This window comes from Helianthus annuus, chromosome 13 (genome assembly GCF_002127325.2).
Source record: "Helianthus annuus cultivar XRQ/B chromosome 13, HanXRQr2.0-SUNRISE, whole genome shotgun sequence".
In the NCBI taxonomy this organism is placed as follows: Eukaryota; Viridiplantae; Streptophyta; class Magnoliopsida; order Asterales; family Asteraceae; genus Helianthus; species Helianthus annuus.
This window is the reverse complement of record NC_035445.2, coordinates 94,482,032-94,508,826: the sequence shown is the minus strand read 5'-3', so window position 1 is coordinate 94,508,826 and position 26,795 is coordinate 94,482,032.

Genomic DNA, 26,795 nt, shown 5'->3' with positions numbered 1-26,795 from the left:
AAATGCTACAAGTGTCGTGGGAAAGGACACTTAGCAGCAGACTGTCCAGATGACAAGGGTAAATCTCTTGTTGATCCTGATCAAAAGAAACCTTTTGTTGAAAAACCACAAAATGAAGCAGTTAATGTTGAAAAGAAAAATGGTAAAAATCAGAAGGTTGAGAAAAACAAAGTGATTAAACAAGAAGTAAAACCAGTTATCAAACCAAATGTTAAATCACAACAAAATCAGGATCAAGAGGAGAAACCTGTTGTTATTAACCGCGGGGACAGATCGGAAAATACATCTCAAAGACATGATACTCGTGAGAAAACCCCTCATAGACGACAAAATCATGTCACTTTCCAAACAGTTGAGAATGAGCAACGTTCTGGAGGTTCGAACAGCAACTATGTTAGACCTCATGCACAGAACAGATTCGTGAATGATCGAAATGCGTCACCCCCCCCCCCCCCCGATTTCCAAATCAAAGATCGCATTCGGATAATCATCCACGATCATTCTCAAGACACGAAGATGCTCCTAGATTTGGTAGGAATTTTGAGCCACCCAGGAATCAAAATTATAGTTACCAAAACTATGGAAGCCGAGGTTATGGAAACTCTGGTTATACCAACAGATCGTCAACTCCGTATAATCCACGATTTGCGGGGACTCACTCCAACAATTTCCGAAATGGAAATGGTGGACACAGAGGCGATGATGGTTATTTCAAAGAGTTTTCTTATGTTGACGAATCAGGACGACCCAAGACCATCATGGCTTGGGTCCCACACTCTAACTAAATTTTTGTTGGGGGACTGTAGGAGTAGCTGAAGAGGGCTATCTATATTTGGTATATCGATAGTGGTTGTCCCAGACACATGACAGGAAACAAAGAGTTATTGAACAATTTTAAACAAATCCGTGGTGGTTATGTGAATTTTGCCGGTGAAAAGGGTGGTTACATCACCGGTGAAGGCTCTGTGTCAAATGGAAAGATTACGCTGCATAAAGTGAACTACGTTGAAGAACTGAAGCATAACTTGATGTCGGTTTCTCAAATCTGTGATAACAAGTACACGATGTTGTTCACTGATAAAGCTTGCTTCGTTTTGCGTCCGGGATTTGCTGTTCCTGAAGATTGGATCGTTATGAAGGCTCCAAGGGTGAATAACACATATGTCATGGACATGCGCCCATTGGTCAACTCGTCTGCTCCAGCGACATGTCTACTTTCGAAGGCGACTGAAGATCAATCGTATCTCTGGCATAGGAGAATGGGCCACGTGCATCTGCGAAAAATGAACCACTTAGTGAAAAACAACTTGGTGTTGGGGGTTCCTTTACGTAGTTTCAATATGCACAACAAATGTGAATCATGTGAAAAAGGAAAAATCAAACGAAAGCCTCATAAACTGAAAACAGTTAACTCAATCCAAAAACCACTTGAATTGCTTCACATGGATCTTTTCGGCCCGATTCATGTTGCTAGCATTGGTGGGATGTCTTATTGCTTAGTTGTCACTGACGATTTCTCACGTTATTCATGGGTATTTTTCTTAAAAACAAAGGATCAAACCGCTGGTATTTTAAGAGACTTATTCAAACAACTTGAGAAAAATTATTCACTTCCTATTAAGAAAATCCGAAGTGACAACGGCACTGAGTTTAAAAATCAGTATATGGACGAGTTATGTCGGGAAATGGGAATAATTCATCAGTTTAGCGCTCCATATGTTCCTCAACAGAACGGAGTTGCAGAACGGAAGAATCGTACCCTGATTGAGGCGGCCCGCACTATGCTTTCTGAATCAAAATTGCCAATTTTCTTCTGGGCCGAGGCGGTAAACACTGCATGTTATGTGTTAAATCATGTGCTTACTGTCAAAAGAGAAGATAAAACGTGTTATGAATTGCTTGAAAACAGGAAACCGAACCTATCTGGTTTTCAGCCTTTTGGGATTAAGTGTGTTATCAAACGCACCAAAGAAACTCCGAAAATGGGGGAAGTTGGTGAAATTGGGTTCTTTTTGGGTTATGCCAATGGAACTCCAAACAAACGCGTTTATAACATCAAGAAGCGAACAGTGGAGATCGTGTTTGATATAACTCCTTTGAGTTTCGATCCTCCACCGTCCGAATTCGGTCCCAAAAGCGGTTATGATTATGATAAATTATTTGATTCATTTGATCTTCCTGATGTTTCAGAAGAAGATTCGGAGGTTGTATACACACATCTTGTGAACAAAGATGAAGTGGATGCGAGCTGGAGAGCAAGTATTCCTACAAATGTGTCTTCGAATGTTCCAGTCGCTGATTCTTCGACCGTAAATGATGTTGTTGCTGAGCAGATTCCCAATGCAGCTGCTCAAACTACAAGTGGAGATCTATACATTGACTTTTCAGCATATCCAAATGTTGATGCGTCTTCTGGTAATGGTGAAGCTTCCAGTAGTAATGCAAATGCTGAGGGGGAGATTCAATCGAATTTGGGAAACAATCTTCAAGCTCCGGCAATCCCAGTTCCAAGAACAAATGTTCATCATCCTGTTGATAATATTATTGGGAATCCAAATGCGGGAGTGCAAACGCGAAGGAGTATTTCAGAAATGCAATGTCTGTTCTCTGCTATCAAGAAAGAAGAAATCTACAATCTTAGCCTGCATGAATGTTTTATCTCTCAGATAGAGCCGAATAACTATCAAATGGCTCTGAAGGATAATTCTTGGTGTGAGGCGATGCAAGAAGAGTTAGCTCAGTTCGACAAATTAAAGGTGTGGAATTTGGTCGATCTTCCAAAGGGCCAGCATGCAATCAACACGAAATGGGTTTTCAAGTGCAAGAAAGACGATAAGGGTGTCGTTGTCAGAAACAAAGCACGGTTGGTTGTTCAAGGCTTCAATCAAGAGGAAGGGATTGATTATACCGAAGTTTATGCACCGGTGGCAAGACTGGAAGCTATTCGTTTGTTTCTAGCCTTTGCTGCACACATGCGTATCAAAGTCTATCAGTTGGATGTGAAAAGCGCCTTCCTTTATGGGAAATTGCATGAAACTGTGTATGTGTCCCAACCACCGGGTTTCGAAGCTCTAGGTTTAGACAACAAGGTCTATTTGTTGGACAAGGCTCTCTACGGTCTCCATCAGGCTCCTCGAGCATGGTACGAGACGTTGTCAAAGCATCTATTAGAGCATGGGTTCTCGCGTGGTGCAATTGACTCCACACTGTTCATTTTGAAGAAAGGGGGAGATTTTCTGATCGTGAAAATTTACGTTGATGACATAATTTTTGGTTCTTCAAATGAAGAATTGTGTCGTGAGTTTGAGGCGGTGATGAAGTCAAAGTTTGAAATGAGCGCGATGGGCGAGTTATCATTCTTTTTAGGTCTTCAAGTGAGTCAAGAAAAAACCGGGACGTACGTGCATCAGACAAAGTATGTCCACAAGATTCTCAAAAGATTTGGATTGGAAGATAGCTTACCCTATGACACGCCTCTACCGACAAATCTCAAGCTTTCACCCGATGATGAGAAAGATCCTGAAGTGGATCCGACTCTATATCGAGCAATGATAGGTTCACTGATGTATCTTACTACTTCACGACCAGATATTATGTTCTCTGTTTGTTTGTGTGCTAGGTACCAATCAACTCCGAAGGAGTCGCACTTGAAAGCTGTCAAGCGTATTTTCAGATATCTGAAAGGGACGCCTAAGCTTGGATTGTGGTATCCAGCTGAAGGTGGTCTGGATTTGATGGCGTATGCTGACGCAGATTTCGGAGGGTGCCGGCTGAACAGAAAGTCAACCTCTGGCGGCGCACAACTTCTTGGAAATCGTCTTGTCTCTTGGCAATGCAAAAAGCAAGTTGCCGTTTCTCTATCCACGTGCGAGGCCGAGTACATTGCTGCTTCAAGCTGTTGTGCTCAGGTTTTGTGGATTCAGCAGCAAATGAGAGACTACAGTTTGAATTTTACTCGAACTCCTATCCTTGTCGATAATAACTCTGCCATTTCCATAACAAACAATCCAGTAAATCACTCACGCACTTAGCACATAGATGTTAGGCATCATTTTATTCGCGACTGTGCTGAGAAGGGTTTAATAGAAGTGGTTAGGGTAGACACCTTGGATAATCTTGCCGACCTGTTTACGAAAACATTCGATCGGGCTAGATTTGAAAATCTGGTCCGAATGATTGGCATGATCAACCCAGAGTAAAATGCTTTCAAAACTCACATAGAAACTTTATTTTATCTTTTCTGTACAGTTCTTACCGCTTTCGAAAAATTGAAAAACTCCAAAAATATTTTACTTAGTTGTAGGATAAATTTCAGAAAAATATAAAAACATTTGAAAAATTTAAAATGAAATCGTGTTGAGATATAAGGGAAATGATAGTACATCGGTTAGTCGTATCTGGTGCAGGACTATGGTTATATGCATAAAATTAACCGTTAACTGTGACAGCTTCATTATACGTTGCTTCGGTAGGTTTTACGCGTAAATAAGAACCTGTTTTTGATATATAAACATAATGAACTGCGCAACTCGTGTGGCGCATCTCTCAGATATATGGTCTTGGTACCGTAATTTCGTTTGATTGTTTGCCGAGGTTCTGAGATACGTGGTCTTTATGCTGTTTATCATCTGGGTATCATGGTTGTTTCTTTTACCGGAAAACAACGGGGACGCAAGTCTAGATCTTCCATGATACCATACATACGTGTAAATATCCTTAATACTGATGCATTCGACCCAAATAAGTGATAAACAATCACATGTCCCACAAAATTATGCGGGATTCAAGTTCATCCTCAATAAGTGATTCTATCACAAATGACTTGCTCCTGTGCCCTTTGCATCTGAAATTCAAGTTCCTCCTCAATAAGTGATTCTATCACAAAGGACTTGTTTTCAATTCCAAATAAGTGAGTATCTCACATTAGCTTATACGTCAAAAACAGATGATAAATGGTATACTCACCAGTAAGATGATCTCTCGCGCATACCTTGATACGGGAGTATATTCTGAGGTGGGTAAACATAGTTACTGTCAGCTTAATACACTTAATTCCACATCTCGAAAACAGTGTTCGAAAGCGTGCTAAAACTTAAGTGGACCACAATACTGTTGAACGTCGTGAACTGTCAACATCATTCTAAAAGATTAAAGCTAAATGCTATGGTTCCTGTGTTAGGTACTGACAGTAAAACCGATATGATTCCTTTGCTCCGATTTCACAAAAAGATAATTAGTGTAAATACGTTCTAGGTTTAATTTCCATTTTAGTCAAAAATTAAAAAAAAAAACAACAACAACAACAAAAAGATTTTGCTTTCTTGTTTCTATGTGCGAGTTATCCTATTAAAAATACTCTAGGGTTGTGAAAATTATTTAATAAGGTGTTAAACATTAATTTCGGTAACTTAAAATAAGTTTTCTCATGAAAAATCGGTCATGTAAGATTCATCTAAGTGTGTGAGAATCTTCATCAGGTAAGGAAGTCGATAAAAATTCTTGCCCAAGCAGTGATATGTTTTTTTTCCATCTCAGGTAAAAGATGTGTTCTTTGAAAACCTAAAATTTCTTAAGACAAAGTTGTTAAGGTGAAAGAAGTTTAAGGGTTTAAAGTGGAAATCAGATTTAACTAGGTCCAATTTTTTTTTTTTTTAAAAAACAAACCGTGGACTCCGACTTTTCTTTAAAGGACAACTTGGGTCAGACTTTTATAACTCAAAGCATTGGTCCGATTTAAAAAAAGGGGGGGGTCCGAGTTTTATAACTCAAAACTGTGACCGAGTTTTAACTCTTATACAGTCCGATTTTTCCCTTTTCATCTCCTTAGTTTCCCACTTATTCAAAATTCTCAAAGTTTCTTCTTCCAAACCTTCTTGCACCTTCTCCTTCTCATCATCTTTTCTAGTCCATCTACTCCATCTCTCCTTGCAAGTTCTTGTCTTTGTTAAGATCAAATCTAAGTATTCTTCAAGGAAGGTATGTAGTCTCTAACCTTGACATCTCCATGGTCTCTATTTGGTAAGATTTTGAATTCTAGGGCTTGAATGTGAACTTAGTGTTCATGTTCCTTATGTAGTTCATGCTTGAATCTTCTTGTTTTCTTACAAATTGTTGATTTCATGTGATGATTTTGAGTTCTTGAAGTTAGGGTTTTGTAAGAAAATTTGGGGCTTTTGTGTTTGGCTTCAAGAACTTGGTGTTCTTGAGGTTGAGGTTCATAAATCTTGAAGAAAATTGCTTGATTGAGTTATTTTAGAGCTTTGTTAGGTTGAAAATCTTGTATGAATGTGCTCTTGGATTTGTTTGGTCATGTGAAAATTGTTGCTTGTTCTTATGAGGTTTAGCAAGGTTCTTGGTGTTCTTGGCGCGAAACTTAGGTGTGTTTAGGTAGAAGATGAAGAAATTTGAATTTTTACCTTTTTGATTCACCATGAAAGATGTGTTCCTGTTTATTTGTGTTAAAATCTTTGAGGCTCAGTCTTTCTTTTCTTTCGTAAGTTCGGAGAGATCAAGACATGATTCGGTGAGAAGATTTTAACAATATTGAAGGTCCGAGTTTTATGATAACAGTTCCGAGTTTTAAATGGGTTCACTGATCTCCGAGTTTTTGTTTTAGTCAAAACAGACGTTCAGAATTTTTTAGTCAAAACGTTGTTATTCCAAGTTTTTTTTTAAACTTTGTTGTCTCCGAGTTTTACACAAGGGCAGTCCGAGTTTCATGAAAACTGTTTTGTGTGTGACTATAAAGTTCTGAGTTTTTTAAAACACAATCTTTTGTCCGAGTTTTTAATTCCAAACTGTTTCTGAGTTTTGAATAAAAAAAAACCTATCCGAGCTTTTAATCACTTCACAGATCCGAGTTTCTTAAACTGTATCTACACAGTTATCAAATTCCGAGTTTTAACTTGAAAATCATGGGTCCGAGGTTTAGGTGTCCGAGTTTCATAGATTTCTTAACAAATCCGAGTTTTTATTAACTTGCTGCTGTCCGAGTTTTATTGAATTGTTCTTGTCCGAGGTTTGAAAAACAGTTAGTCAAAATCAATTTAGTCAAAAACAGTTACGGCAAAACAGTTAGTCAAAACAGTTAGTTTTTTCTTGTCCGAGGTTTGAAATACAAAGTCATTTTCTCTGAGTTTTTGGGTACTCCGAGTTTCAATGTTAAAGTCTCCGATTATTTCTTTGTTTTTCAGAGTCCCCGAGTTTTTACAAGCCTTCACCGAGTTATTTTGAATGTGAATTAGTTCTGTTAGTCATGAACAGGTTTCTTTTCAATTGTCTAAGTGTCAACTCGCATCTAAGATCTCTTTTATCTATTTTAACTGTGTGTGTATCTATTCGAGGCTTGATTTTATATACGTTAACTGTGTGTTTTTGACTATGTGACAGTAATTTTTTCTTTTGCCAAAAGTTGCATATTCATATTTACTATGTGAGAACTGAATGCTTAATTCCTTTAACTGTTCTGAATTTATAGCTGATGCATGTGTTTCGTTTTGTGTGTTTTTAAACAGAGATGGCAGAACAACCTCGACCAGTTCGTGAGTTTCATCGAAACCATAATCAAACTGCCTTGCTAGACGAGAAAATTCGTGGTGGAGCCGAATATGCTGATATTATTCGTTTTCTTCGAAATTCAAGAATTGGTTTCGCGATTTCAGAGAATATTCACCAAGTGCAAGCATACATTGATGATTTTTGGCGTTCGGCTCGGACAGTTGAAGATACTATCAAGGCTACTGTTTCTGGAAGTTCTATTGTTATCATAGAGGCAGTTATTCGTGCGGCCCTATGTTTTGGTGATTTAGATCATGGTAACACGTGCTATGTGCGTCAAATCCGTGAACGTGGAGTTAGGTCTTTCGGCTATGTTGGTTCTTTTACCATGAAGGAGATCATGAAGGGATTGATTATTGGGCAGTGGAGATACTTCTTTCATGTGTTGATGCAGTGTCTGTCTGCACGAAAATCGGGAACTGATACGATGGGTCATGATCTTCTTTCTACGATGATTGGATTAACTTACAACCAGCCGTACAATTTCTCTCTCATGATACTCCAAGCTCTCAAACACCAGATTGGTCTGAAGGCAAATGATAAGCGTTTGATGATTCTGTATCCTCGTTTCCTTTGTCTTATTTTTCGACATTTGTTGCCGAATCTTTCGTTCGAAGGAACTTTACCTGCCTACGCTCAAGCACCAATGCCTACTCGTATTTTCACTGATTGTGCCAAAGTTAACAAGTCCACAAGGACTAATGCTCGTCCTGTGACGACTCCCTTGTGTGGTGCTATTCTTCAGGGAAACTACAATCCAGATCATGATCCGAAGTGGTTAGACATTCGAAGTGGTGTTGATCAAATATTTGCTGGAGGTAAGCTAGCACTTGTTGAAAATGCTCAAGAGCCCGTGGTTGTTCAACCTCAGGTTGATCTTCAACAACCACCGGCTAATCTTCCGGAACCTGAACCCGTTCAAGAACCAGTGATTTCTGAACCAGTTGTTATTGCTTCTATTCAAGAAGCTGTGTCTATTCAAGCTCTAGTTTCTACGTCTTCGGCAACAGGGGTTGCTGTAGAAACTGATAATGTGATTTTAGAGCTTGATGCTGCTTTAGATGCGGGTTCGTCCTCCCGTATAGTTGACAAAGGGAAACGTCCTATGGAAGAAGTTATTGTGGATGAATCCATTGATGATATGCCATCCGAAAAACAATACCTTCGTTTAGTAATGAAAGAACTTCAAAATCGTCTTCCACCCTCCGAAAGAGAAAAGCTTGAGTTATTTCGAGCGAAGGTTGCTTCTCTCGGTCCCTCTTCCGATTGGAGTATTCGCCTAGCTAGCTGGAATGACAAAACAAATGACTTGGATTCAATTGATTTTAGCTCGTCCTCTTCTGATGATGATGATGAAGACCGTCGTCGTCCTGTTTCTGATACTGTTCGTGTACCAGTTCCTTTCAGGATGTATAAGCGACAACGTGTTGCTGTTTCGGCTCTTCAGTCTTCGAGTCCGATGGTTGCTTCGGTCACGGTTACATCCAGCTCGGCTCCATCAGACTCCAGAGGTCTTCTTAATATGGAGTTATCGGTAACTCTCCAGTCACTATCTTCCTCTCTTCCATTCACTTCCTATGTGGAAGCTACCAGTATGGTTACTTCTCCTCAACCAGTAGTGCCGATGATGTCATCTCCGATTCCTGTAGTACCGCTATTTGAGTCGTTATTATCTCAAACGGGTATAGGTAATGTGTTCGCCTTATCAGGAGATTCCTCTCTGCCACCGGTACCTAGTACTCTCACTGATTTGCCAGCATCATCAGAGTCACGTCAAGCAGGTCCGAAGGTCGCTTTCGGTCGGAATCCGCCAGCAGTGCGACTGAAGAAAGGTTCTTTGCGTCCTCTAGTGACACCATCCTCAGGTCCTAGGCCATCCAGGACACAGCCGTCTGGCTCGAGACCGTCAGGTTCAGGTCAAGGACAGAACTTTCAGCAGTTTGTCCGTGGCAAGTTTCAGGATGCAGCCAAGGTTATGGTTCAACACAAGGATCAGATTTCTAGGCAGCAGAAAGAAATTGCCTTCTTGAAGAAAAGGGATGCAGAACGAGACCAGCAGATGGCTCAGCTTTTTCGTCTAACCAAGGATCAGAGTGTTCAGTTGGGTAAGTTCATAACCCAAGATGCCTCGACGGCTGCTCGACAACAGACCTTGGTTAGTACTACGGATCGGCTTCTCGGGATTGTGACATATCTCGTATCACTCCTTGCTGCTCAGGGGGAGATTTCGGCTTCGGATTTTCAGGTTCACGCTAAGTGCAAGATGGATGAACTAAAGAAAATTAGAGACGATCTTGACAAGGACAAGGATCCCAACGCGTCGAAGCAGGGGGAGCAGTCAAGGAGCGCACGTGCTCCTGAAGCTGCAATCCCGGCTCATGTTGAGGGGGAGTCCTCAGGTGCAGCTGCAGTGGGAGATAAGGGCCCTGTAGAGGCTGATGCTGAATTGGTTTTGGGAGCTGGTGAAGTGGTTGAGGAAACGTTTGAGGATTGGCGAACAGACGACGACCTGGCTGGTAAGTTCAGCTTCATTGAGACTGCGAAAGGGAAGACAATTGAGTATGAGTCCTTACCGGTCAACAGTGATACTATCAGAAGCTTTGTGTTTGGCTGTGAAATGCCCGAAGAAATCTTTAATCCTATACGAATTCCCGAAGAAGTCAGTGTGGCAGCTCGAAAATGGTTTAGAAATCTTCCAGATGATACTCAAAGGAAGAGGTACTTATCCACAAAAGGTAAGTACTCGGGACAAATTCGAAGTTGGGATTTCGATGAGCAGCACGGTCTGGTAATGATCAAAAGGACCGATGGGGTTTCAGTACTTCAGGCCAAGGGCTAAAGATCTTCAGACTCTTCCAGCACGTGATCTTCATCACATTGCTCAACTCGATCTCAACAACCATACAAATGTTGCCAGTATCAGAGGATTGATTCCTCATCTCATTGCAGAGAGTCGTGAGAGCAAGTGGAAGTTGTTCAAGCCAGCAGTCGGTCAAGGAGTTAAGTATCTAAACAAGTTCACTGGTAAAGAAGAATGGAAAGTGGTTTACCCTCCAGCGAGTTGCCTTCATAAAATTCCTATGCGAAAGTTCGATCTCGATAAATTCGACAAAATCGGTTATTGGTATCTCAATGGGAAGACTGGGGAAGCCGTGATTACTGAAAAGAAGTTGACGGAGGAGATTGCTAAGATTCTGGATCCAATTTGGCTTGCCAACCTTAGAGAAGCTCAGTTGAAGAAGCTTCGGCGCCTGCCTCTAAAGTACAATGAAGAAGATCGTGTTCTAGCGGACCAGTTCATCAAGGTGGTTCAGTTCTGTGTGAAGAACAAGGTCTGGGCAGGAAGCCGCTTCTCGAAGAGAGTATGAAGATCTCAAGAGCAATGAAGACCATGCACTGATCAAGGGGGAGTTTGTTAATGCACTTTAGGTGATAAGTGCATGTCTCCCAAGTTATAGGGTCTTTATTGTACATTTGTAAAAGATAGTCCCAAGTTTATCCTAGGGACATTTTGTCCAAGGTTTAGTTTGGTTTCTCTAGTCAGACCTTTTTGTATGGATTCTTTAGTCAGAGTTTTTGGTTAGGACTTTTGTCTGAGTTTTGTATAGGGACAAAAGTCAGAGTTTCTTTGTGTATTTGTTTGTCCGGGCTTTCTAGTTAGTCTTGAAAGTCCGGGCTTTGCCTTGTATATATACTTATATGTGGAATAGACAAGGCGGCGATTCTGTGTGAAATTCTGTGCACCTAACCCTAATCATTGTGTTTTGTCTGGCGGCTGCTTTGTGTGAGTGACGTCATTCATCTTCATCAAGAATACTTAGTGTATTCTTGATTTCTCTCTCAAATCCTTGCATTCTAGTGTTTAATTTGCAGTGGTTGATCATCAGGTGGATTCCGCACACCTGTTGGTTGCTTTAGCTGAGTGAGATCTTGGATTAGGAGGCCTTACATTGTTCTAGCTCCGCCACTGAGTACTTTAGTATGGTTGTTGGTTTGATTCTTTTAGTTATATATTATGTTATCCAGATTATTGAGTACTTTAGTATGGTTGCAACGAGCGGGCACCCCACTAGTATTATAAGGTACATAAACATGTCTTGTTGAAGTCATTGAATAAGCATAAATGCATAATACCATTTACCTTGATGCATAAAACAAGAATCCCAAATTTCTTATGGTGTTCTAATTTTCGAGCCAATATGTTTTTTCCTATCGCAAAATTTTGGTTTGACCCAATGGTTTCAAGTTTGGGTTTAATTTTGTTGTTCTTCAAACAAATGGTTTTTTTCTTTTCCAAGTCTTTGCTCCGAGTTTCAACATTTATTAGTGTACGTTTCAAATAAACAGACGAATGTACATACAGAATACCTATAGAATCTCACTTATAGCAGAATTATTGTAAGGTTTGTGAGAGTGGGAAACAACAAACTTTTCTCTAATCCAAGGATATAGAAAGGTTTCTCTCATTGATATCTTTGACTTAAAAATAATCTGGATAACATAATATATAACTAAGAGAATCAAACCAACAACCATACTAAAGTACTCAGTGGCGAAGCTAGAACAAAAACTCAGGGGTATCCCAAAATATTTTTTACCCCACATTCATAAAGTGTAAATTAAAAAATTACGATAATAATCAGAGTCGACTCTAATAAGAATCCCTAAGAAGTCATGTGGGTGGTGGTGAGGAGGGGTGAGACAAGAAAAAATGTCCACCCCCACCCTCCCAAATATATATATATATATATATATATATATATATATAAGCTTATACGCTACAACATCGAGCCGGTTTCATGAAAATAATGAAAGAATCATGAAAAATAATCATATAAGTGGTAAATCTTATATCAAATAAAGTAAAATAAGCAATAATAATAATAATAATATCTTTGACTTAAAAATAATCTGGATAACATAATATATAACTAAGAGAATCAAACCAACAACCATACTAAAGTACTCAGTGGCGAAGCTAGAACAAAAACTCAGGGTATCCCAAAATATTTTTTACCCCACATTCATAAAGTGTAAATTAAAAAATTACGATAATAATCAGAGTCGACTCTAATAAGAATCCCTAAGAAGTCATGTGGGTTGTGGTGAGGAGGGGTGAGACAAGAAAAAATGTCCACCCCCACCCTCCCAAATATATATATATATATATATATATATATATATATATATATATATATATATATATATATATATATATATATATATATATATATATATAAGCTTATACGCTACAACATCGAGCCGGTTTCATGAAAATAATGAAAGAATCATGAAAAATAATCATATAAGTGGTAAATCTTATATCAAATAAAGTAAAATAAGCAATAATAATAATAATAATAATAATAATAATAATAATAATAATAATAATAATAATAATAATAATATAACATAATTAAATAGGCTCATAAAAACAAAACTAAAACCAGATTTTGTATATAATTAAAACATTTAATAAAAGTGAACTTTTTATTTAAATGGACTGTAACCGTAACCTACTTAGAATAAGAGAATATGAGGTAGCTTAGAAAAGAAAAAAATGTTATACAGTAACCAATTTTGAAAGTAAACAAAATAATAGATTTACTAAATGTCTTTTAAGAAAAAACCTAGTTATAAAAATGATAAAAACAAACAACAAATCTAGGGATAAAAATGATAGAAAACACAAACAACTATATAAAAAATAAATTAAATAATATATATTAACTTAAACAATTTAATAATATAAAACAAATCCAAAATCAAATTCACATATACGTATCAAATAAAATGAAACCTTTAAATATAATATTTTAAATTTTAGGAAAAATAGTACTTGAATAAATAATATTTAAATAATTTAATTATATAAAACATATCCAAAATCAAATTCACATATACGTATCAAATAAAAGGAAACCTCCAAATATAATAAGCTTATACGCTACAACATCGAGCCGGTTTCATGAAAATAATGAAAGAATCATGAAAAATAATCATATAAGTGGTAAATCTTATATCAAATAAAGTAAAATAAGCAATAATAATAATAATAATAATAATAATAATAATAATAATAATAATAATAATAATAATAATAATAATAATAATAATAATATAACATAATTAAATAGGCTCATAAAAACAAAACTAAAACCAGATTTTGTATAACATTATCTAATGCAAGCAATAAAATTAAAACATTTAATAAAAGTGAACTTTTTATTTAAATGGACTGTAACCGTAACCTACTTAGAATAAGAGAATAGGAGGTAGCTTAGAAAAGAAAAAAATGTTATACAGTAACCAATTTTGAAAGTAAACAAAATAATAGATTTACTAAATGTCTTTTAAGAAAAAACCTAGATATAAAAATGATAGAAAAAACAAACAACAAATCTAGGGATAAAAATGATAGAAAAAACAAACAACTATATAAAAAATTTAAATTAAATAATATATAATAACTTAAACAATTTAATAATATAAAACAAATCCAAAATCAAATTCACATATACGTATCAAATAAAATGAAACCTTTAAATATAATATTTTAAATTTTCGAAAAAATAGTACTTGAATAAATAATATTTAAATAATTTAATTATATAAAACATATCCAAAATCAAATTCACATATACGTATCAAATAAAAGGAAACCTCCAAATATAATAAGCTTATACGCTACAACATCGAGCCGGTTTCATGAAAATAATGAAAGAATCATGAAAAATAATCATATAAGTGGTAAATCTTATATCAAATAAAGTAAAATAAGCAATAATAATAATAATAATAACATAACATAATTAAATAGGCTCATAAAAACAAAACTAAAACCAGATTTTGTATAACATTATCTAATGCAAGCAATAAAATTAAAACATTTAATAAAAGTGAACTTTTTATTTAAATGGACTGTAACCGTAACCTACTTAGAATAAGAGAATAGGAGGTAGCTTAGAAAAGAAAAAAATGTTATACAGTAACCAATTTTGAAAGTAAACAAAATAATAGATTTACTAAATGTCTTTTAAGAAAAAACCTAGATATAAAAATGATAGAAAAAAACAAACAACAAATCTAGGGATAAAAATGATAGAAAAAACAAACAACTATATAAAAAATTTAAATTAAATAATATATAATAACTTAAACAATTTAATAATATAAAACAAATCCAAAATCAAATTCACATATACGTATCAAATAAAATGAAACCTTTAAATATAATATTTTAAATTTTAGGAAAAATAGTACTTGAATAAATAATATTTAAATAATTTAATTATATAAAACATATCCAAAATCAAATTCACATATACGTATCAAATAAAAGGAAACCTCCAAATATAGTATTTTAAATTTTAGGAAAAACAGTACTTGACTTTTAATTAATAAAATACTTAAAACTAAATCACTATATGTAAAAGTAAAAGGTATAAAATATATGATAAAACTGTAGAATTATTAATTAACTATTAAAAGAAGTTGCTTTCCCAAGTAAAATATGAGGCATATTAAAAGAAGGGTATTTTTCTCAAAGATATTAAATACTATAAACAATCTTCATCTTCCTAATACTTTCTGCAAAGATCACCTCTGTCACTTGCCAATAATAATAATAAAAAAAAACAGAGAACACTACACCTCATTATCCTCTTTTATTTCAGCTCCACCATTGTTCTTTTTCATCCGTTTCAACACGAACATTAAGGGGTATCCTAATATTTGTTTAGGGGTATCCCATACATCAAACACATGAAACCGAAAAAAAATTACACCTCAAAGATAAAGTTGAGGGGTAGCATGGGCAACCCCTGCCACAATGCTAAATCCGCCCCTGAAAGTACTAATAATGATAGTATGATACGTTGGGGGGTAAACTACATTAGGTACAAACTAAAGGCATAAAGAGACAAGAAAAAAAAGTAGAACTAGCCCATTAACAACTGATATGACAACGTTAACACATCCAAGTCCGGCAAGTTGATGAAGTTTAAAGGAATTGATTTAAGAAGATGGCAAGAGGATGCACTTTCTTTTTACAAATTCGATTGGGTGTATATCCTTACCAGTCCCAAGCATGAAGCAATGGATGTACGTAAAACTCTGAAAGTCATCCAAAGAAGGAAAACGTAAGAATACATCGACACTTTAATCCTCTTGTATATTGATTTTACAATGTTTTGATTACAAGGAAAAACCGGCAATACCTCGGTATCAATTCTGAACTATGTTACAAATGAAATGAGAATGAAGCCTATTTATACTAATTTGGGATCGCTCCAATGACAGTCCACATAAGCGATCCATACAAAAACAGAATAAGCGATCCATATGTTTGACCATAAAAGCGATTCATCTAATTCCAAATAAGCGATCTGACATGTTTGACCATATAAGCGATCCTCTTCATTCCTTTTGTCTTCTTGTGAGCTCTTGAACCATTGGACCTTTCACAAGATGAACCTCATTAGATCTTTTAAAGGTGGATGCTCATTGGACCATCCAAGGGTCCAATCACAACAAATACCACAATTCACTATCCAATTCAATGAGTTTTGTCGTATTATCCCATGAACTTATGTACTGATGATGTCATCGTATGATGTCATCATCCAAGATGATGACATCATGCTCGTCTTATAACAACGAACCCGAGACTCGATATTAAGACGAAGACGACAGATGACTGCACCAACAGACTCCCCATCAGATGTTGACGAGTCTTAAGTGTCGAGTCTTCAACGACTTCAGTCTTTAACAGTGAAAGCATCCTCAAATCTTTCTCTTCTCTTTACATCATCATCAACAAACTCTCCACGCACAATCTCTACTCAGATGTCTTTAGACTCCCCCTTTCGATATGCTGGGATCGCAGTCTGGCATGTTGTAATCACAAGATCTTCAGGTATCGGAACCTGGTTCTTTATCTCTTTGAAACCTGCACATCCTCTACCCAAAAATAAATCTCCCGATGATAATATGAAAATATCTAATGAATCATTCACAGAAATTATACAATCACAGAATGATTTTACAATTTGAAGAACCACTTGAAGATATATATCATTTTTGTTTTCAAAAACCAACACACTCTCCCAAACCATTTGTTCATCATGTTTAACACTCGGAATTTTGAACATCAACTTTTCAATATCAGTTGTCGAAAATCTTTTTGGATTTTTCAAAAATTTATGCTAAAACACACTGAAAATCTTTTTGGATTTTTGACATAAAAGAAATAAAAATGCAGTAAAGAAATATTTACAAACATTATTTTTGTAAGTTTGTGTAAGAGGATCATATCAGCTTATGAGACAAATCACCAACACCGTTAAGCTTCATTTCATTTTAAGTTCTAAACAATTTACCTAGATTGTCAGTATACTGGTCCACTTAAATTTTCACACAAAGTTCAACTGATCCGAGATACGATATTAATGTTTTAAGCACTTAAACTTATCCGTGTGTCCCACTACTTGAATATACTCCCGTATCCAGATCCCAATATTCAGTCTTACAGGTGAGTATACCACAGATGATATCTGTAAGGGGTTAGGTGCGAAACCGTGAGAGCTCAGGTCAGAACTTCCGTTCAGCAGAGAGATGACGGCTCGACTTTTGGTGGGTCCCCTTTAGAGGATCTTTTTTACAACAGCAATGACTATCAATTTTATTGTTTCATCGATTTGCTGAGGGCGGCGCTTTTTCAAGCATTTGCAGAAAGTATTATCCGGGGACTAGGTCAGTACTTCCATACAGCAGAAGTCCCGGGATAATACCCCAGATATCACTGAGCATAAAGACCTAGTATCTTAGAATAAGGGACCTTTCAAACAAGATTTCAGGGGTTACCTATATATCCAAGTTTGTGTTAACCCACAGAACAAACAAGTTTGAAATTTAGGTTTATATCTCTTCACAATTTACTAAATGTGCGAAAACCTACTGACACATCCACAGTAAGATTGTTTATCACTTTTAAACTTTCCAATTCTTTAGCATGTTGTGATAGTCCACTGATGTACTATCATTTCCTCTTTTTCACAACAAACTCATTTTTGGTTTTATCATGTTTTTGTCTTTTTCAAATTTTCTAATGTTTTTGGATTTTCTGAAATTTTCTACTCCCCCTAAAATGCAAACACATTAAAGAAAATTGAAAACAAACTGTACAGAAACATGACAACCGATATCAAATCGCCTCAATTCGCCATTCACTTGGCATAAAGAATCAGAACTCCCCCTATCAACAAACTATTTTCTCATTTAGATTTCAAAACACTTAAGTTTGTTTTAATCAAAATGATTGTTCTGGAAAATAAGTTTGGTTGATTTTACCACTTGTAAGTATATCAATACTAAAATCGGGGATGTGGTTCATCATCTTGTCTCTCAATCACTTGTAGGAAAATGCAAGTACAAATTAATGTCCTTGATTTACCATATACGCAAGTTATGCACAATCAAATCTTACCACTTGTAAACAAACATAAACAAACCTTTTTTACCATTTGTATGATTGACATTACCATAACAAATTCCTTAAGAAAGATGCAGATACCTGCTTCTCGTTTACCTACCTGGAAGCTCCGGCATAGTCCTTCATCCTGCAAAGTTTTGACAATATCAAACACTTTCAAATCATCCTAATTAAACATGAAAGATGCCAATTCCTGATCCACGATTACCAACTTGGGATCTCCGGCATAGTCCCTTAATCCTGTAAAATTTTAACAATTTCAAACACTTTCAAAATATCCTAATTAAACATGAAAGATGCCGATTCCTGATCCACGATTACCAACTTGGGATCTCCGGCAAGTCAGGTTTTTCATTTAAACAGATTCACCCAAGCCTGACGGTCCTTGGGTGATTTCGAATTCTTGTTCAACAATGGTGGAAAATTTGCATCATCCATTGTTAAACCTGAATTCTCCTTTTTTACCTCAACAAATGGCTCCTCTGGTTTTAACGAACCAGAATCATTGCCTGCAGGTGGCTTGTCTGACTTTGACCTGTCAGATTCATCGCCGACCATTTTCTTCTTTTTCTTTTCCTCTTTCGTCCTCAGATTTGTATCTGATGAATCTGTCTTGCTAGACTTTGCAATTGAAGGAGTTGATTCATCAGAACTTTTATTCTTTCTGTCCGGTGAACCCGAGGACAATATCTTCTCGAGATATTCTCTTGCTTTCTTTCTTTTCTTCCTCAGTCTGTCTTTCTACCCCTGTGAAAGCTTGACTTTCTTTTCTTGAATTTTCTGTTCTTGAACTTTAGGTTTTAGAACCTTCTGTTCCTGGGGCTTGACTTTGACTGGAATCTTTGCCAATTTCTGAGAATTAACCCTCAATCTGTCATACGATTTCCTTGGGCATTCTCTGGCAGTGTGACCTTTGATGTTGCAATTAAAGCACCGCCTGGTCTCATAACTCCAATTCCGGCAGTTAACAGCAATGTGTCCTTGATAACCGCATCGGTAACACACTCTGTTATCGTACCGTATACCACTTTCACACCAAATGCTCAGATCATAGCATTGTCTGGCTTGGTGATATTCTTTCCTCAAGTTTGCTGATTTTGTCTTTTGAGCACTGTGGTCCGACCTGCACCACTTATTACCAACAATTTTTGAATTTTCATTTTTTACTTTTTGTAATTTTTCCTTTTGATTGGATGATCGATCTGATGAACTTTTATTATCTTTTTGTTTCTGTTCCACTTTCTTCTTCAAAGGTTTCTGTTTAGAACATTCACCTTTTTCAGTTGATTGTAGAACAGTTTTCTGAAATTTTTCTTTTAAATTTAAAAACAATTTTTGTTTTTCAATTTTAACATGTTCATCATCAGATTTTACATCACAATCTTCAACTTTGACAGAGTCAAAGTTTGTGACATCGTCACTTATTGGAACAGAATTGATTGGTTTTGGACAGGGAAAATTCAAACTGTCTGATTTAGTCACAAAACCTATCAATTTCTTCTCAAGTTCATCAATTTTGTTCCTCGAATTCTCAGCTTCACTTTCAAGCTGAGATATTCTCCCAAAATGAGACTTGATTGTTTTCTCATTATCATTCTTCAAATTTTCAAGAACAGATTTTTCATTCATCAAAACTTTTATCTGTTCCTGAAATTTTGATTCATTCGCTTTCAGATTCTTGTTTTCCAGCTTAATCCAGAAATCCTCATCTTCTGAAGATTTCTTTTTGCTTTCAAACTCTTTTTCCAACACTTCAATTTTCTTTCTAGCACATTCACATTCTTTCTCCAAATTTATAATTTTCTGAAGATGTGAATTGATCAATTTTTGCTTTTCAATGTTGTTTTGGCTAAAAACCTTTCTCCCATCTTCAAGAATTTTCAGTTGATTTTGAAATTCTTTTTCACTTTTTGATTTTTCAATTTCAAAATCCTTAATTTTCTCTTCAAAAACCTTTTCTTTTTCTTTCAACTTCTTGTTTTCAAATGTCAAACTGTTCAAATTACTTAACAGTTTGTCATTTTCAGCTTTCAACTTCTCACAATTTTCCTTCAAAATAAGAATCTGCTTATCATCAGCATGCTTCACATCTTCTAACTTCTTGACTTTCGATGTCAAACTTTCCGCATCCATCAAGAGTTTGTCATTTTCAGTCTTGAAGCTGTCACATTTTGAGCACACTGATGCAGAATTTGAAGAGTCATTCTTCACAGATTCTTTTTCAGTTTTCTGTCCTTCAGCTTCCTTTGTTGAACTTTCTTCAACTTTTGCTTTTTTCTGGATATCCAACTCATGCTCTTCAATTTTCTGAATAAACTGTGCCAGATTCATAACTTGAGACTTCCTCATGTGTTTTACAATCAACAGATAAGTTCCCCACTTCTGTTGGGGTAAAGCCTCAGCTAGCTTATCGATCCACTCATCATCCTCTTTCTTAATGTCCAATCTACCCATTTCCAATACCAGATGACAATATCTATCAATTGTCTGCTTTGTTGTTTCATCTTCAAAAGCCACAAACATATCAAATGATTTCTTCAATAACGCAGCTGAAACTGTATCAACCGGTGTAGCAAAAGCATTGTAAAAGTTCTCTTCCATGTTTCAAAAATCAGACGATACTTCGGGAAATACCTGATAACATACAAACAAAAAACACAATCAGTTTAAAGATTTATCAATTAATGGAAACGAACTGGTACTCGAACTGATGAATTTTCTGTGCGGACTGAAAGTTGACACACTGAGCGGACAGAAGATTGACACACTGTGCGGACTGCTTTGACCTTTTCAATGACCTGGCAAAACCACACGACCCTCTTCTTTTGAACTAATAAGCTTTGAGCTTGAACAAACACAATGCTTTGAACTTGGAATGTGACCCGGATCAAAAATTCAAATGTTAATAATAATCCAACACTTCTGAGTTTACCAAACCTTTATATCAAAACAATCATCAGAATCAAATGATAGGGCCGCATAACAAATTGTAAATTCAATGATTGGGCCTATACGGGTGGTAACACACTTTGTGTAACAATTTCTTTCAAGTGGGCGGTAGAAACAAAATTAGGATTGGGCTACAAACCTAGTGGGCGGCAATTTTGATTGGACCACTAGAATTCTAATATGGCGGTCAACAATTTTTAAATGTAACCTGATAACATGCAAACCCCCTTCCTTTTTATTGGACCAATTTCTATCAACAATAAAGATTGACACACTGTGCGGACTGCTTTGACCTTTTCAATGACCTGGCAAAACCACACGACCCTCTTCTTTTGAACTAATAAGCTTTGAGCTTGAACAAACACAATGCTTTGAACTTGGAATGTGACCCGGATCAAAAATTCAAATGTTAATAATAATCCAACACTTCTGAGTTTACCAAACCTTTATATCAAAACAATCATCAGAATCAAATGATAGGGCCGCATAACAAATTGTAAATTCAATGATTGGGCCTATACGGGCGGTAACACACTTTGTGTATCAATTTCTTTCAAGTGGGCGGTAGAAACAAAATTAGGATTGGGCCACAAACCTAGTGGGCGGCAATTTTGATTGGACCACTAGAATTTTAATATGGCGGTCAACAATTTTTAAATGTAACCTGATAACATGCAAACCCCCTTCCTTTTTATTGGACCAATTTCTATCAACAATAAGGCTGTGTTTTTTTTTTAATGGGGCGGTGTAATTTTAAATGAGTGACAGGGCTTCACAATGATTGATTTCACGTGGGTGGGCTTGATATCTGAATGGCCGGCACAATATCCTTTAGTGATAGGGCCACCAAAACCACTATATCGATAAGCAATTTTAGCCGCAACTTATGATCTGACAAACATTGAATACTTCACACACATGATACACATTCTCGTGAAGACTAAAGTCATTAAAAGGCGAGCCACATAAATGCCTTAAAAGCGGTCCTATAATATCACAAAGAGCGATCCTCACTTGAGCGGTCCTATGAGCGGTCCAGAATTTTTTATGAGCGATCCTAAAATGTTTTAAAGAGCGGTCCTAAAATTTTACCACATGAGCGATTCACAAGTGATAATTTGGAGCGGTCCTAACCTTTTTTGAGCAAACCTAAGCTATTTTTCGAGCGAACCACGATGACGTCAGCGAAACACGAACAACTGTCGAACAAAATTTCAATTTTAATCAATTTTAAGCCGATTTTAGTTCTGAAAATCTCAAGGTTTTGTTAAATCATGATTCCGCACACACTGTGCAAATTTGAAGCGATTCTGACCGTAAAAAGTTATGTTTTTTTCGAAAAAGAAAGGTGTAGAAGCAGAAAAAGTGATGAAAACGAGCTGTATATGCGAGATCTCCTCCTCCTTGGCTCTGATACCAATTGTAGGATCGAATTTCGACCTAAACGAGTCGTTCGGAAGAGCTCAACTCCGTTTCAGAGGCGGAAACAAGGAAACGGATGCGTACACAGCTTGTATCACACTTTAATCCTCTTGTATATTGATTTTACAACGTTTCGATTACAAGGAAAAACCGGCAATACCTCGGTATCAATTCTGAACTATGTTACAAATGAAATGAGAATGAAGCCTATTTATACTAATTTGGGATCGCTCCAATGACAGTCCACATAAGCGATCCATACAAAAACAGAATAAGCGATCCATATGTTTGACCATAAAAGCGATTCATCTAATTCCAAATAAGCGATCTGACATGTTTGACCATATAAGCGATCCTCTTCATTCCTTTTGTCTTCTTGTGAGCTCTTGAACCATTGGACCTTTCACAAGATGAACCTCATTGGATCTTTTAAAGGTGGATGCTCATTGGACCATCCAAGGGTCCAATCACAACAAATACCACAATTCACTATCCAATTCGAAGAGTTTTGTCGTATTATCCCATGAGCTTATGTACTGATGATGTCATCGTATGATGTCATCATCCAAGATGATGACATCATGCTCGTCTTATAACCGCAACGAACCCGAGACTCGATATTAAGACGAAGACGACAGATGACTGCACCAAAAATATCATAGAATTCTTTGCACTTCTCTGAGGATTTGGATATAAATCTGTTCAAAGCTGCTATCCTGCCTGTTAGCCTTTGCACATCCTTAGCATTGGCAGGAGATTTGATGTTCACTAAGGCTTTGATTTGTTCCGGGCTAGCTTCAATGCCTCTCTTGGTCACCATATATCCTAAGAATTTACCTGCTTTAACACCAAAGTGACATTTTGAAGGATTAAGTTTCATGTTATATCTGTCAAGGATATCGAATGCTTCCTCCAAGTCTCTTAGGTGATCCTCAGCTTTTATGGACTTTACCACCATATCATCTATGTAAACCTCCATAGTTTGTCCAATCTGATCCTTGAACATCATATTCACCAGCCTTTGATTTGTTGCACCTGCATTCCTTAATCCAAACGGCATAGCAATATAACAATATATACCGGTTGGGGTCATAAAAGCCGTATCCTCTTGGTCAGATGGTTCCATCTGAATTTGTTGGAATCCAGATGAAGCATCCATAAAAGTCAACAGTTCATGACCCACCGTTGCATCCACCATGGAGTCAATGTGGGGTAATAGGAAAGGATCCTTGGGACATGCCTTATTTAAATCGGTGAAATCGACACATACCCTCCACTTTCCATTTTTCTTTTGAACAACCACCACATTGGCCAGCCATCTTGGATACTTTACCTCTCTAATCATACCTACTCGTAGCAATTTTTCAACCTCTTCCTGGATAATGGCATTTCTTTCAGGTGCAAACTTCCTCCTTTTTTGATGGATTGGTTTGAATGACCTGTCAATACCGAGTTTATGAGTGATAATATCCTTAGATATACCTATCATATCCTCATGTTTCCATGCAAAGGTAGTCTTCCTTCTTTTGAGGAAGGATACAAGGTCTTCTTTCATCTTGCCAAGGATCCCTGACCCGATATAGATTTTGGATTCAGTATCATCAGGATCCATGAGGATTTCCACCACATCCTGCTCTCTTGCCTCCAAGACATCCCTTGGAGGATACTTTGATTGCTATTGATCCCTTGATTTTGAGGCTGGTTTCATTGATGAAGTATAACAATCCTTAGCCTCTTGCTGGTCATTATCGATTTTGACTATTCCCCAAGGGCTAGGGAGCTTCACACATTGATGGTATGTAGATGGGACTGCCTTCATATCGTGTATCCAGGGCCTGCCAAGGATAACATTACAACAAGATAAACAGTTAATAACACAAAATTTTTGATAATTATGTAATCCTTCGACATAAATTGGGAGTTTGATGTCCCCCAGGGTGTTCTTAGTTTAGCCACTAAATCCCACAAGCACGGAGGATCTTGGGATGATATCTGATTCAGGGATACCCATTTTCTTCAGAACATCTAGCTGGATAATGTTCACTGAGCTTCCTCCGTCAATAAGGATCCTGCGGACAAAATGGTTAGAAATAAAAAGAGTAATAACTAAACCGTCGTGATGAGGATCCTGGATGTCAACACGATCATCCTCATCAAAGGTTATGACTTTTCCTTCAGAGACACTTGATGTTCGAACAGGTCTTTCTCCATTATCCATTTTAGCTTCCTTTGCATGCCTTTTAGCTGCTGAGAAGGATGTACCACAGATGTCTGATCCTCCAGAAATAAAGTTTATCACTTGTGCATCTGCCGGAGGGGCGGGAGCTTTCTCAGGGATCCTCTCAGGATCCTGGATCCTTGACTTTTTTCTACCCAGCAATTCTTTTAAATGCCCCTTGCTCAATAGATATCCAATTTCCTTTCTCAATGCGATGCATTCTTCTGTTAAATGCCCAAAATCCTCATGGTATGCACACCACTTTGATTTATCTTTGGTTGCAGCCGGTCTGTCATTTTTTCTAGGCCATCTGGCTTTTTCTCCTAGATTCTGCATCGCAAGGATTAGTTCATTGTTGTCAACGGAAAAACAATATTCAGAAATTGTAGGATAATCCTCATCATCATCTTCTTGATCAACAGCATGCACGTTCTGGTTGTCAGATCTGTTATAGGATTTGAATTTGTTGTTCTTGTACGAGGATCCTTGCTTTTCTAGTTTTGAGGATCCTGCTAATCTCTCCTGGATCCTCTTATCATCCTCTAGCCGGATGAACCTGAGTGCCCGGGTTCTTACCTCATCTAAGTTCCTGCATGGTGTCATAACAAGATCATCATAGAACAATGAATCCCTAAGCAATCCCATTTTGAAGGCCTCAACAGCCGTGGCTATATCCAAGTTGGGAATGTCTAAGGATTCTTTACTAAATTTGGTTATGTAATCCCTTAATGATTCATTATGACCCTGAGTTATCCTATATAAATCACTAGTTCATCGTTCAAATTTTCTACTACAAGAAAACTGATTATTGAATAAGTTAACTAGATTAGCAAATGAGGTAATAGAGTAAGGGGGAAGACTTAGCAGCCATTTGAGAGCCGATCCAGTAAGAGTGGATCCAAATCCCTTGCATAGGCATGCTTCCTTTAACCTTTCTGGAATTGGATTGATCTCCATCCTTTCCCTGTATTGTGCTATGTGTTCCTCAGGATCCGTCGAACCATCATACAGCTTCATAGTTGGAACATGGAACCTTTTGGGTATCTCAGCATCACAAATTGGTGGTGCAAAACGAGATATCTTATGGCTTCCATCTGCAATCTCCGGGATAGGTTTGACCACTCCTGGAACACTTGATATCATATCCTTCAGTTTTTGCAACTCTCTGGCCATAGCATGGTTGATACCTGCATCCTGCATGAATCCATGGTTAGTGGTAAGAGAATTATTAAAAGTGTTACCTCCCATTGGGTTCAAGTTAGGAACACTGGATGTGAATCCATATTGTTGGGACTCTGGGATGATGGAGGGACCAGTGGAAGCAATGGTCTGCATTGGAATGAAGTCTCCCTGATGGACATCGGAACTTCGTGTTTGCAAACTCCTCAAGGATCCTGGCATCTGGAAGGATCCCTGAAACGGGGATGATCCTGGAACAAAGGAGGATCCTTGAACCTGGGATGATCCTGGAACAAAGGAGGATCCTTGAACCTGGGATGATCCTGGAACAAAGGAGGATCCTTGAACCTGGGATGATCCTGGAACAAAGGAGGATCCTTGAACCTGGGATGATCCTGGAACAAGGGAGGATCCTTGAACCTGCTGCGCTCCTGAGTAGGCTCCTGAACTCATAAAGGATCCCATATGCTGAGGATAGGATCCTGCTGGCTGGAAATATGAACCTGATGCCTGAGTCATTACTGTTGATCCGTAGTGCACTCCTTTTGGTCCACCCACATACTGAACATCTGGAATCACCGAAGGCTGAGAAGTAGTCACCGGAGTATCAAAATTCAAAGATCTGGGCACCAGTGGGGAATGATCCTCTGCCACTTTCTTTTGTTTCTTAAGATCTCCGATTTCTTTGAGGATCCTGTCATTGGTTTTATCCTGTTGCTGTATATGTTCCTTCATCTGCAAAATCAAAGTAAACATGTCACTAGTAGTGGGAGTGTAAGGAGTAGAAGAAGTTGGAGGTTTAGGGAATATGGGAGTTGGTTTCTTCTCAGCATTTTTCTGAGATCCAGCAGGTGGTGGAGGCAAAGGTGAAATGCCCTGGGACGAATTGACCGCAGACATTGCCGTAGAGGTATTCTTCACTGATGAAGCCATGTAATCGTATGCAATGAACTGGAATGATCACCAACAAAAAATTTT